General features: G+C 44.3%; 1 long non-coding RNA gene across 2 annotated transcripts in view; it reads right to left on the reverse strand.

Annotated features, from left to right (window-relative positions):
- The window catches only part of LOC122556948, a 56,460-nt gene extending 44,708 nt beyond the window's left edge, over positions 1 to 11,752 (reverse strand). Inside the window, exon 1 of one of the 2 annotated variants that reach the window (XR_006313720.1) lies at positions 11,584 to 11,752. This is a non-coding gene — a long non-coding RNA (uncharacterized LOC122556948). The remainder of the gene's footprint in view (positions 1 to 11,583) is intronic. The other variant, XR_006313719.1, reaches the window with a different exon arrangement.
- Positions 11,753 to 13,210: the final 1,458 nt, after the last annotated feature.

Consider the following 13,210-nt stretch of genomic DNA (forward strand, 5'->3'; position numbering starts at 1 on the left):
CTGACGAGGGAGTCGCGGAGGGAGTGGTCTCTACGGACAGCTGATAGGGGAGGGGAGGGAAATATATTCTTGGTGCTGGGGTCTGTTTGGAGGTGGCGGAAGTGACGGCGGATGATGCGCTGTACATGGAGATTGGTGGGGTGGTAGGTGAGGACCAGTGGGGTTCTGTCCTGGTGGCGGTTGGAGGGGCGGGGCTCAAGGGCGGAGGAGCGGGAAGTGGAGGAGATGCGGTGGAGGGCACCGTCGACCACGTCGGGGGGGGAAATTGCGGTCCTTGAAGAGGGTGGCCATCTGTGTTGTACGTATTTTGAACTGGTCCTCCTGGGAGCAGATGCGGCGGAGACGAAGGAATTGGGAGAATGGGATGGCGTTTTTACAGGGGGCAGGATGGGAGGAGGTGTAGTCCAGGTAGCTGTGGGAGTCGGTAGGTTTGTAGTAGATGTCCGTGTTGATTCGGTCGCCTGAGATAGAAACAGAAAGGTCTAGGAAGGGGAGGGAGGAGTCCGAGACTGTCCAGGTGAATTTGAGGTCGGGATGGAAGAAAGTTAGACATTCAATTCCGTGGGATTGCCACATAGTTGAGGCACTATTTCTGACTGGATGTTAAACCAGGACCTCAACTCATTCCAATTCTCATGACACTGTTTGAACTATAGCAGAGAGTTCTCTAGGTGTTCATACTTATGTTATAACAGTAGCAACTCTTCAAAAGTATTATATTGGCTTTCGGGAAACCTTGAGGCTGCAAAAAGATGCGAAATGAATGCATCTTTCTTGTGAATAATCGCTCCTGAACAAATAATCTTGCAAACGGAGTAACCAGTGATGTGTCCCCGTTTTGCTGGACATTGCTCTGTGCAAATTGACTTCCCGGTTTGCCCAGGAGAGAGTGGGGACAGCAGAATTATTATGATCTCCTCCATCCTCAAACAGAGGGATGCAGGTTTACAAAGAAACAATTGTGAGAAAGTTACCTGAGGGTGACATTGCCCTCATTATAGCAGAAAGGGAACAAACATCCTTTTCATCATTCCTGATGAAGAGCTTATGCTTGAAACATCGACTCTCCCGCTCCTCGGATGCTGCCTGACTGGCTGTGCTTTTCCAACGCCCCACATCCCCATTTGCCTGTACTTCAACAGTGACCATAAACTGCAGTGCAGTGAGAATACCTATCAAAGCCAAATGTTCCTTCTTGTTACTAAAATAGGCAGGAATGAGTTCTCATCTGAAACAATGTCCTGCCTTCCATTTTCCAGACACTGATCAACTCGTTGTGCATCTCAAGAATAATCTGGCACTTTTTCATATTTCCAATGTTGCAAGTTCCTTTTCCATATCCTCCAATTAATTCACCGCAATCTATCAAAACTGCTTTTAAATTGAAATGGGCCATTTTAAAACAACTGCCTTTCAAATAAAGAAAGCCTTGGACAAGGTCTTTGTTCTTTCCTCAGTTGGTTTTGTCATTAACACACAGCAAAATATATAACAACATGATATTGATAATGTCAGCATCAGGCTAAAGAAAGCAAAACTGACTGAAACAAAACAAAGAGATGTATTTAGAGTCACATAGACATAGTCATACAGCAATCTCAGCCCAACTCATGCCAACCAGGTTTCCAAAACTGAACTAGTCCCACTTGCCTGTGTTTGGCCCCTCCCCCTCTCGACCTTTCCTATCCATATAATTGTCCAAATGCCTTTCAAACGTTGTAACTGTACACACCCTCCACCACTGCTTCTGGCAGTTCGTGCCATACACGCGCCACCCTCTGTGTGAAAATGGTGCCTCTCGGGTCCCTTTTAAATCTTTCCTCTCTCACCTTAAACCGATGTCCTCTGGTTTTGAATTCCCCCACCCTGGGGAAAAGACCTTGTCTTCTTATCCTATCCACGCCCCTCACACAACCACCTGTTGACATGTTCCGAAAGCTAGTGCTTCCAAATAAACCTGTTGGACTATAACCTGGTGTTGTGTGATTTTTAACTTTGTCCACCCCAGTCCAACATCCCAGTGCCCCTCATGATTTTATAAATCTCTATAAACCTCAGCTTCCTGCACTCATTCAGAAAGCATTTTGTCTTATTGTTGTTAATGGGATCTTGCTGTGTTTAATCTACTGCTTCTGCCTGTGTAATGCCAGCTACTCCAATGAAAGAAACTGGGTGTGTAATCATTTGACTGGCCCTGATCATGTCAAAGACGCCAGATCAATGCAAAGTCCCTGTCTGTGATTCCCTCCAAGTAAACATCCAGAGATGGAACTGCCTGAGGCAAAACCTTTAAGAGGCAATTTGTTGAAATTAAGTTTCCGAGGAGAGTTACCCTTTGATATGTTGTATTAGCAAGTGCATAAAAACACGCTGTTCTCAAACTATGGAATGTAATTAAGTTGGAGAAAGTGAGGGCTGCAGATGCTGGAGATCAGAGCTGAAAATGTGTTGCTGGAAAAGCGCAGCAGGTCAGGCAGCATCCAAGGAGCAGAAGATGTTTCGGGCATAAGCCCTTCTCCAGGAATGTAATTAAGTTGCAAATCAAAGTCTACAGCTGCACCTCACACATACACAGTGAAAAAGCTAATATTTCAGTTGAACAACCATTTCAAAATTTTACGAGATGTAACGTTTTTGACAATATACATGACACATGACCTGGGCTGCCATGGAACTTAAACTTTAAATATTTGCTAAATTAATTTGACCTTCCCTATTTTGAAAAAAAAACTTGAGTGCACAGTGCACCGTAATTTTATCTCTCTTCAGTGCCCTCCCGCTAGTGAAAGCTCTGGTCATGGAATTAAGGAAATCAATTATTCTCACCTGTTTGTGAGTTTCAGTAATGGATCCGAGTGAGCACTGATAGTGCTTTCCAGCGAAGTCCCTTGCTTTCTATGAACAATGTCATACATGCAGACTTTTCAGAGGAGGAGGTGAGAGGTTACACCAGCTAAATGAATAATCCCAAGGCTTAGACAATCAGAAGTCAATTGTAGCAGCTGTCTGAGCGAGTCACTAATTCAACACAGAATGCCACCTTCCTGATTCCTACGGTTCAGTACCACAGGAAGCAGGAAGGCTCTATGCTCTCATGTCACAGTCTCTTTTGACTTTATTGATTCACACCGAGGAGGTGATTGCCTAGGGCTGTTATCACTGGACTGTTAATTCAGAAACGCAGCTAACATCCTAGGGACGAGTATTCAAATCCCGCCATGGCAGCTGGTGAATCATAGCTTCCCTACAGCGTGGAAACAGGCCCTTCGGCCCAGCAGGTCCACCCTGACTCCCTGAGGAGTAACATGCCCAAATACATTCCCCTGTTATTCTGCATTTACCCCTGACTAATGCACACCCCTGGACACTGTGGGCAATTTAGCATGGCCAATTCACCAGACCTGAACATCTTTGGACTCTGGGAGGAAATCAGAGCACCCGGAGCAAACTCACGCAGACACAGGGAGAATGTGCTAACTCCACACAGACAGTCGCCCGAGGCTGGAATTGAACCTAGGTCCCTGGTGCTATTAGGCAGCAGTGCTAACCACTGAGCCACCGTGCTGCCCGGTGGATATTTGGATTCAATAAATGCCTGGAATTAAGAATCTAGTGATGAGCATGAATCCATTGTCGGAAAAGCCCATCTGGGTCACTAATGTCCATTAGGGAAGGAAACTGCCATCCTTATCTGGTCTGGCCTACATGTGCCTCTGACCCTCAGTAACGCGGTGGAGTCTCATCTGCCCATTGGGCAATTAGGGATGAGCAGTAAATGCTGTCCCGAGCCAGAGACACCCTCATCCCATGAATGGATAAAGAAAGAAAAAAAATACAGGCAGAAGATCCTTTATTCAAACATCCAAAAACCGAAAAGCTCCGAAATCCAAAGGTTTTTGTCTCATTAACGAGGCTGTTTGGGGAGCAAACAGTTAACCCAAGTCAACCCCCACTCATTGCATGTCACTCCCATGTGACGTGGGGGGGGGTGGGGGGAGTGGGGATGCGTGGCCAAGCATGTTCTTAGTTAGAAGCCTGCTTCTCCTGTAAGACTTTTTTAAAATTCCACCATTAAACTGTCACATTCTGAAAACCAGAAAATTCTGAATTCCGAGAAACAGCTGGTTCCGATAATGGATAATTTCGGATAATGGATCTTCTACCTGTACCGCATCCTAGAATGATACAACACAGAACGAGATCACTTGGCTCATTCGGTTCATGTTGGGCTTTTCAAAGAGTTATCTAATTAATTTGACTTCCTTGCCATTTCCCCACTGATCAACAAATTCTTTCTCCTTCAAAGTGTCTATTCAATTCCCTTTTAAAAATTATTGAATCTGTTACTACCATCCATTGCAATCTAGACTGCAAGTTTCTTTCTTCAGATTGCCTCTGTTTCTTTTACCAAATGCCATTAAAAGCCTGTGTCCTGTAGTTACTAATCCTTCAGCCGTTGGAACAATGTAATGCGGGTCTTAGGAGTAGCAGTTGGCCATTTGGCCCTTCAGGGGAAGCAGGAGAGTCAACGTTTCGGGCATAAACCCGGAGGAAACATCACAGAAACGCTTCACAGGAGGCTACCAAGCACTGAGGATGTCACCTAGACAGGGGACGAAACGTCTGCAACACAAATTCCCAGCTCGGCGAACAGAACCACAACAACGAGCGCCCGATCTACAAATCTTCTCACAAACTTTGAATACGCCCTGCATCATTCCCGATGAAGGGCCTGAAATGTTGTTTGTCCTGCTCCTCGGATGCTGCCTGACCTGCTGTGCTTTTCCAGCACCGCACTCTTGACTCTGATCTCCAGCATCTGCGGTCCTCACTTTCTCCCATTTGGTCCTTCCAGTTGGTTCCAACATTCCCTAAGATCATGGCCGATTTGGTTTAGTCATTTTCCTGTCTTCCTAACCACATAACCCTTGACTCTCTTGTCTCTCAGAAATCTTACTCAGCCATGAATAAATTCAATGATCCAGACTCAATGCTCCGTGGGGAATTCCACAAAGTTATGAATCACTGAAAGAAATAATAAACAGTTTTCATCTCCATCTCATCTCCTCTTATCTTTAAATTGCTACCTCTCGCTCAAATGGAAATATTATCCCAGCATTTGCCCTATTAGGTCCTCTCAGGACCTTATATTTTTTAATAACAGCACCTCTTATTCTTCAAAACTCCAACGAAAACGGCCGTAGAAATAATTTCTCTTAAATTACTCTATCGGGCTTTTTGTGGCTTTAGCAACTTGATCAAATCTCTCTCTGAAGGGAGCAATCATGCTCCCAAGACTTCCTGCCATTCTCATAAAGGTTCTCTGTACCTTTTCTGCCTTCATATCTTATTCCCTGGTCTTTAGTCCTTGAGGAGAAAGTGAGGTCTGCAGATGCTGGAGATCAAAGTTGAAACTTTATTGCTGGAACAGCACAGCAGGTCAGGCAGCATCCAGGGAACAGGAGATTCGACGTTTCGGGCACAGGCCCTTCTTCAGGAATTCCTGAAGAAGGGCCTGTGCCCGAAACGTCGAATCTCCTGTTCCCTGGATGCTGCCTGACCTGCTGTGCTGTTCCAGCAATAAAGTTTCAACTTTAGTCCTTGACTTCAACCTGATTTGATCTTAAATCCTTGATTGGTATCACGCACTGAATTTGATACAGCCTTTAGCTGTGGCCTGTAGTAACTTTTCAAGGTTCAGTAAAATGTCCTTGCTTTTACACTCAAAGCCGTCGTTTATGAAGTGGGAACGGGGCGTGCTTTTTGAGCAGCACTGTCAGCTGGCCCTTCTGAGTTCAAAGATTGGTGTACATAACCTCTTTGTGCTCTTGCACTCTGTCCAAAATTGTACCGTGTCTATATATTCTCTCACATTCTTTTTTCTTTAAAGCATCAATTCACTTTGTTAAATTTAACGTGTGATCTCTCTGTCTACTTTATAGGCTGTCCATGAAGTTTGTAACTACAGTCGGTTCTGCTATAACACGTATTTCTCCAATGCAAATTAGCTATAATGTGATTGAAGAATTTAGACCATTACTTGTAGAACAGGAACATCCCTTACTGGCTATAATGACATTCCAGCTCCATTGGTTAAAAGGTGTTGCTGTTATGGGATTTTCTTATATTATGGGATCGCATGGGAATGTGGGTGCTCCGGCTTCCTCCCACAATCCAAAGATGTGCAGGTTAGGTGAATTAGCCTTGCTAAAATTGTCAGTAGTGTTAGGTAGATTCGGCAGGGGTAAATGTAGAGGAATGGGTCTGGGTGGGTTACTCTCCGGAGGGTCAGTGTGGACTTGTTGGGCCGAAGGGCCTGTTTCCACACTGTAGGGAATCCAATCTGAATGGAACTCTCTCATTATATCAGAACAGACAGTGTGACTTGCTAAGTTTTGTGCGATCTGCAGAATTTAAAGTCATGTTCTTTTGTTCACTCGACCTGACCTTTAAGTCCAGGTCATCAATATAACCAAGGAGAGTTGTCTTTGTAAAACTGGGGCTATCGTGCACAATAAACTTACCTCAGCCCAGCACTTTCACTGTCTTATTATTCCCCTTAAGTCAATGTTGCATCCATGTTGCCTTTAATACTATTTTATCTACTTTTTTTTCAATTACCTTTCCCTTCGGAACTGCTCAATGTTTTATCGGAGTACAACAAAAAGCATATCAATGGCACAATTGTGATGTGGCAATTTGATGCAGCCTTGAATGGCCTCAGAAATAATACGAATGAAACAAAATCAATGTAATGGTTTTGTAGCGCTGAGCTGAGCAGAGGTGATGGTCTCAGGGGTAGCAGTTATGCTATTTTAGCTGATCTTGGTAACAAGTTGAAGGTACGGAGGGCTGATGATTCACTGCCCTTGTTTTACAGGAGGAGGGGTGGTGTTGGGGAAGATATCCCACTTCTGTCTGCTGTCCACCAGTTCCTGAGGTAAAATATATATGGCTGGAGGTCGAGTGAGAATGGGTTCAGCCTGGGTCATTCTACATCCAACTATCATGTCGGCATTCACTAGTGAACCTCAGGTAGGAATGAAAACGAGAAAGGACCAAGAGTGTGGGGAACCATAGCAAGAGAAGCAACCCGCAAGAGAACATGGGCTGGATTTTAAAGGACCGCTTCTGTACCCGTTTCAGCTAAAATGTTCGGATAAACACATACACGGTCCTGAAAGCTACCTCCCAGCAATTGCTTTAAGGCTTCTTCCTCCTCTTTTTAGAATGAGCCGGCATTTCAATTGGACATGGGTTGACGCTCAAGGTCAGGGGAATGACCCTTTGCAGTGGTTGCTCTTGATGACCTGAGGGGACTGCCTCCATCTGACAGCAGCCTCCTGGGCAGTTAAACATAGAAACACAGAAGATAGGAGCAGGACGAGACCATTCGGCCCTTGAAGCCTGCTCCTCCATTCATCATGATTATGGCTGGGTGCCCTACTCAATGGCCTAAACTGGCTTTCTCCCCATGACCTTTGATCCCATTTCCCCAATTACTATTCCGAGCCTTGAATACATTCAATGTTTTACATCAACTACTTCCTGTGGTCATGAATTCCACAGGGTCACCACGCTTTGGGTGAAGAAATGTCTCCTCATCTCTGTCCTAAATGGTCCACCCCAAATCCTCAGAGTGTGACCCCTGGTTCTGGACACACCCACCACGGGGAACACCCTCCCTGCATCTACCCTGCCTAGTCCTGTTTGAATTTTAAAGGTCTCTATGAGATTCCACCGCCCCCACCCCACCCGTCTGAACCCGAGTAAAAACAATCCTGACCCAGTCAATCTCTCCTATACGTCAGTCCCTCCATCCCCGGAATCAGCCTGGGAAACCTTCGCTGTACTCCCTCGAGAGCAAGAGCATCCTTCCTTAGAAAAGGAGACCAAAACTGTGCACAATATTCTAGGTGTGGCCTCACCAAGGCCCTGGATAACTGCAACAACACGTCCCTGCTCCTGTACTCGAAAAGCTACAGAGTGAATGAATGAAGAAGCAAACCAACCAACCTGGGCAATTAAAGCCACTGGGTTTCCCATGTGGAATGGTTATTCCTTCGCCCCACTGTGGGTAAAATACTTCCTGGTTGCTCGGCAACCACAGGATTACCCCCCTTCCTAACTTCCCCATCACCTCCACCTTCAAACGCTTTGGCAGCAGAATGTAAAACCCAATGCATGGAGAAGAAAAATGGGAAAATAAGGTCCTTAAATTGGGAGGATTTAGTGGATATAATATCCATTGTAAATTATGGAAAAGAAGTGACGAAACAACTGTCAGAATAGTAACAGATCTAAAAGTAAATGAATGTTTGGGGCTTCGAAATAGTTTTCAGAAATATTATCGAACTGTTGAAATAAAGCAGGAGAAATTAACTTCGGCAGCCATTTTAAATTGTCTGCATAGCAGCAAATAGCAAAATCATCACATTGTTTCTCATATCAGTGGAATATTACCTTGATCCTCACTCTCATTTGTCTCTTGGGCCTTAATGGCTCACTATCATTCTTTAATCTTTAACTCCCATTGGTGCTCTGAGGCTCAGCTCATAATCCCCTTCTCAAGGGCAACTAGGGACAGGCAATAAATGCTGACCAGTCCCACAAGTGAGTATAAAATATTCCCCACTCCCATTGATCCCCTGAACCTCAAACCCTGACTCCCATTGGGCCCCTGAACCTCAAACTCTGACTCCCATTGGGCCCCGGAACACAAACTCTGATTCCCATTGGGCCCCTGGAACACAAACTCTGACTCCCATTGGGCCCCTCAACTTCAGATTCTGATTCCCATTGGGCCCCTGAACCTCAAACTCTGACTCCCATTGGGTCCTTGAACCTCAGCCTCTGACTCCCACTGGTCCCCTGAACCTCAAACTCTGTCTCCCATTGGGCCCCTGGAACACAAACTCTGATTCCCATTGGGCCCCTGAACCTCAAACTCTGTCTCCCATTGGGTCCCTGAACTTCAAACTCGGACTCCCATTGGGGCCCCGAACCTTAAAGTCTGACTCCCATTGGTCCCTGAGTCCTGCACATCATTTTGATTTGAACTTCCGATTTTAATTGGTCTCCCACCCCTAGATTTCCTCATTCTTGGTGATCTGCTTGCTGTCTTTGGTTTTTGGATGAAGTTGGTAAGTGCTGTTATGGAACATAGAACATAGAACATAGAAAAGTACAGCACAGAACAGGCCCTTCGGCCCACGATGTTGTCCGAGGATTATTCCTAAACTAAAAAAAACCTAACCTACGTACCCTTCAACTCACTGCTCTCCATGTGCATGTCCAGCAGTCGCTTAAATGTCCCTAATGACTCTGCCTCCACCACCACCACTGGCAATGCATTCTATGCATTCACAACTCTCTGTGTAAAGAACCTACCTCTGACGTCTCTTCTATACCTTCCTCCTAATATCTTAAAACTATGACCCCTCATGCCAGTCAATCCTGCCCTGGGGAAAAGTCTCTGGCTATTGACTCTATCTATTCCTCTCATTACCTTGTACATCTCAATCAGGTCACCTCTCTTCCTCCTTCTCTCCAGCGAGACAAGCCCGAGCTTAGTCAACCTCTCTTCGTAAGACAAGCCCTCCAGTCCAGGCAGCATCCTGGTAAACCTTCTTTGTTCTGTAATGCAAAGCCTTGAATTGTATTAATGCCTGAAACCCTGTACACCAGCAGCTCCTGGTCAGAAACATTGACTCCCATTGATTCCCTCCCCACTTACCCCATGGTGGCTCACATCCTGCTGGTAATGTGACCTGACACTGTAAGCTCTGTTGGCTTCCTAGAGCTGAACCTTTGAGTTGCACTAATCATCTTGTTAAAATCCATGACCTCCCTTTGGCTTTGGACTCAATGCTACATTTCAGGATTTTACAGATAATAAGCCCAACAGCTCCTGGGGGTCCATCTAATAATTATCTCGCGGAGGGGACAAAACACTCATAGTCCGTGAAATATTGTTTGAAATGTTTATACAAAACCAGATAACAACCATTTGGGGATATTATGAAGCATACACTGAAGATTTACTCAGAGGAATTGTTTTCCTAATCTTCAAAGTCAGAAGTCACACGACACCAGGTTATAGTCCAACAGGTTGATTTGAAATCACAAGCTTTCAGAGCGCTGCTTCTTCGTCAGCTGAAGACTCCAAAAGCTTGTGATTTGAAATAAAAACCTGCTGGACTATAATCTGGTGTCATGTGACTTCTGGCTTTGCCCATCCCAGTCCAACTCCGGTACCTCCACATCTTGGCTTTCCTAATCTTGGAATGTTCAAAAGAGTTTCACGTCCCTCCTCAAAACGTGTTGCCAATATTTTGGGGAACAAAGCAATCGATTTGTGCAAAATGGAATCGCAAGAAACTGCAATGTGATCATCACCTGATAACCTCCGTCAGTGATAACTGTTGGTGCAGGACAACTCTTTGGGAACATTTTCTTCACTGATATGACAGCTGGAGCCTCAAGTTAAGACCATGTTCAAAATGCAGAGCTTCTTCCACTCCAGCACTCCCCCATCGAAGTCTTCGTTGGATTCTGTGTTTCTGGAGTGGATCCAACATGACTCAGAAGTGAGAGTGTTACTGGTGAGCCACCCATATACGCAATCTCTGAACCAGCAAAGGGGATTTGATAAGGGGGTTGTGGAGGACTGGGAATAAAACTTGACAGATTATCTCTTCTTTAAACTACTGGATCTCAGAACATTTCATTCCATCCTTACATCTTCTAGCTCAGTCTGTCTACAACCAAATCAGGTATACACTATGTTTTATGTTGGTTTGTGAAACCCTGCAAGGGTGCAGGCTGTCCTTTATAATCAGCTGTGCTCCTGACTGACATGAAGAAAGGGCAAAGCTTTTAGCTTCAGCCTAGCCACTGTTGCATAAAGATTTTCCAAAAGCAACTTCCTCCTCATTCAGAAATAGTATTCCTAAATTGAACAAAGGCATAGCAATTCCACTTAAACCTCCTGCTTCCTTTCAGTTCGTGTCCCAAAGAACGTTAGAAATGAGTTGTCATTTGTAGATTTGCAATATTGCAATCTGGTTTCAAGCTAAAATTAGAATCATACGTACAACAAACCCCTAAAGAGGGGAGATCTTAGGTGTGTTTATGTTATAATTACAGCTTCCATTATAGTCAGCATTCTGTCCCAGAAATCATTCACTGCTACAAATCCAGAATTAGTCCCAACACATTTTGAACACCAGTAAATGGCAATCATAAACCATTGTAATGGCACATTGTAAATACAGCTGACTCTCAATTCAAAGTAATTTTCACACAAATACAAGTTAAACCATCCAGTCATTTTGAATTAAACAATTTAAATAAATGGTAGAGAGATTTGATTTGCACAATTTCAATTCAATACAATCAATAATTGAAATGAGGGGAAGATCCATGTAGAGTCATGCTAGGACAGGAGAGAGTTAAAGGTTATATTATATATAATAAATATGCTGGTAAATTTCAACTGTCTGTCGCTCATGAACAGAACACAAATACACACTATCATGAACTGATATTTTGACCCTTTGATTATTTTTGTTAAAAACTTACATGATCTTGAATAAATGATGTTGCTCAAACAGATTGTTAACTCTGGAACACAGAGCACAGAAGAGACTCACAGATTATCTCTCTCCATCCCTCGTAGCCACCTCATAGAGCTCTCTCCAAATGCACTGATTATTTCATTCATTAGTTCTGAACAGTTCACTGTGCAGTCACTCCCCAGGGTGGTGGCAGGAGAGACCACGTGAGATGCTGAACAGCCTATCAGGCCCCATTCCATCCTGGGGGGTGGCAGAGAGACATTAGGCACTGAGACGACATGTAGAGTCCCTTGTTTTAATCAGATATGCACATAGTTTATCGCTCAGAGTGATTTTACTCGGAAGATGTTGTCTGTTGCTGAGTGTCTGGTGCAGTCACGTATTGGAATCCTGTGAGACATATCCCCTCCAGCAGACTCTGATAAAATTACGTTGGACCCTAAATCTATTCAGTGGCTGGTTCTGTAGTGAGCTGAATGTTAATTCAAATCTACTTACCTGTCCATCTGGTATAACATAAGCACCATCTTCTGTAGATTTTAATGTTTCTTAAGCACAGACGTATTATGAATGTGTGAAGCTGGTAAAAACACAAGCATCTTGAGTCACTATTAATTGCTTTATTGGTTATTTCACAGGATGTGGGCATTGATGGTGAGGCCAATATTAATTGCCCCATCTCTTATTGTGATGAAAAAGGTAGAGTTGAGGTGCCTTCTTTAACCGCTGCTGTCCCTTTGGATTCAATCCTGTCCAAATGTCTGAGTTAGTTTGTTTTAAATTAAAAATCACACAACACCAGGTTATAGTCCAACAGGTTTAATTGGAAGCACTAGCTTTCGGCTAACCGCTCCCTCGTCAGTTTGTTTTATTCAGGTGACCTCTTCCACAAAGACATAGATGACTTAAGTTTCACTTTCCAAAAGTTCTTGCGTTGAACGTGCTGTTGGGTTGGACACTCAAAGCGCAGTGCCAGACAGTGTCCGGAGCTGAAATATCAAGCTCATGTAGAGAAATGTGAGCTGCTACTGTAAAAGAAAAGCAGGTCACAGTGAAAAAGCTGCTGAAGAGAAAACGGCTGCAGCTCCTGTTGCAGATGTAAGAAAACAAATGGGAATTCGACGGCGGAATTATGCAATGATTTATTGAGCAAACTGGAATATGTACAATTCATTACACTTCCATCACAGTTGGGAAGAAATTGTATCAAAAAATATATTCCACCCTCAATCTCACTGAAGATCAGAAAATAAAGACAGACGTCTTAGAGTCATAGAGATGTACAGATGGAAACAGACCCTTCGGTCCAGCTCATCCATGCCGACCAGATATCCCAACCCAACCCAGTCCCACCTGCCAGCACCTGGCCCACATCCCTCTAAACCCTTCCTATTCATGTACCCATCCAAATGCCTTTTAAATGCTGTAACTGTACCAGCCTCCACCACTTCCTCTGGCAGCTCATTCCATAGACCCTCTGTATGAAAAAGTTCCCCCATAGGTCTCTTTTGTATCTTTCCCCTCTCACCCTAAACCTATGCCCTCTAGTTCTGGACTCCCCGACCTCAAGGAAAAGATTTTGTCTATTTATCCTATCCATGCCCCTCATAATTTTGTAAACCTCTATAAGG

Source organism: Chiloscyllium plagiosum, chromosome 14 (assembly GCF_004010195.1).
Source record: "Chiloscyllium plagiosum isolate BGI_BamShark_2017 chromosome 14, ASM401019v2, whole genome shotgun sequence".
In the NCBI taxonomy this organism is placed as follows: domain Eukaryota; kingdom Metazoa; phylum Chordata; class Chondrichthyes; order Orectolobiformes; family Hemiscylliidae; genus Chiloscyllium; species Chiloscyllium plagiosum.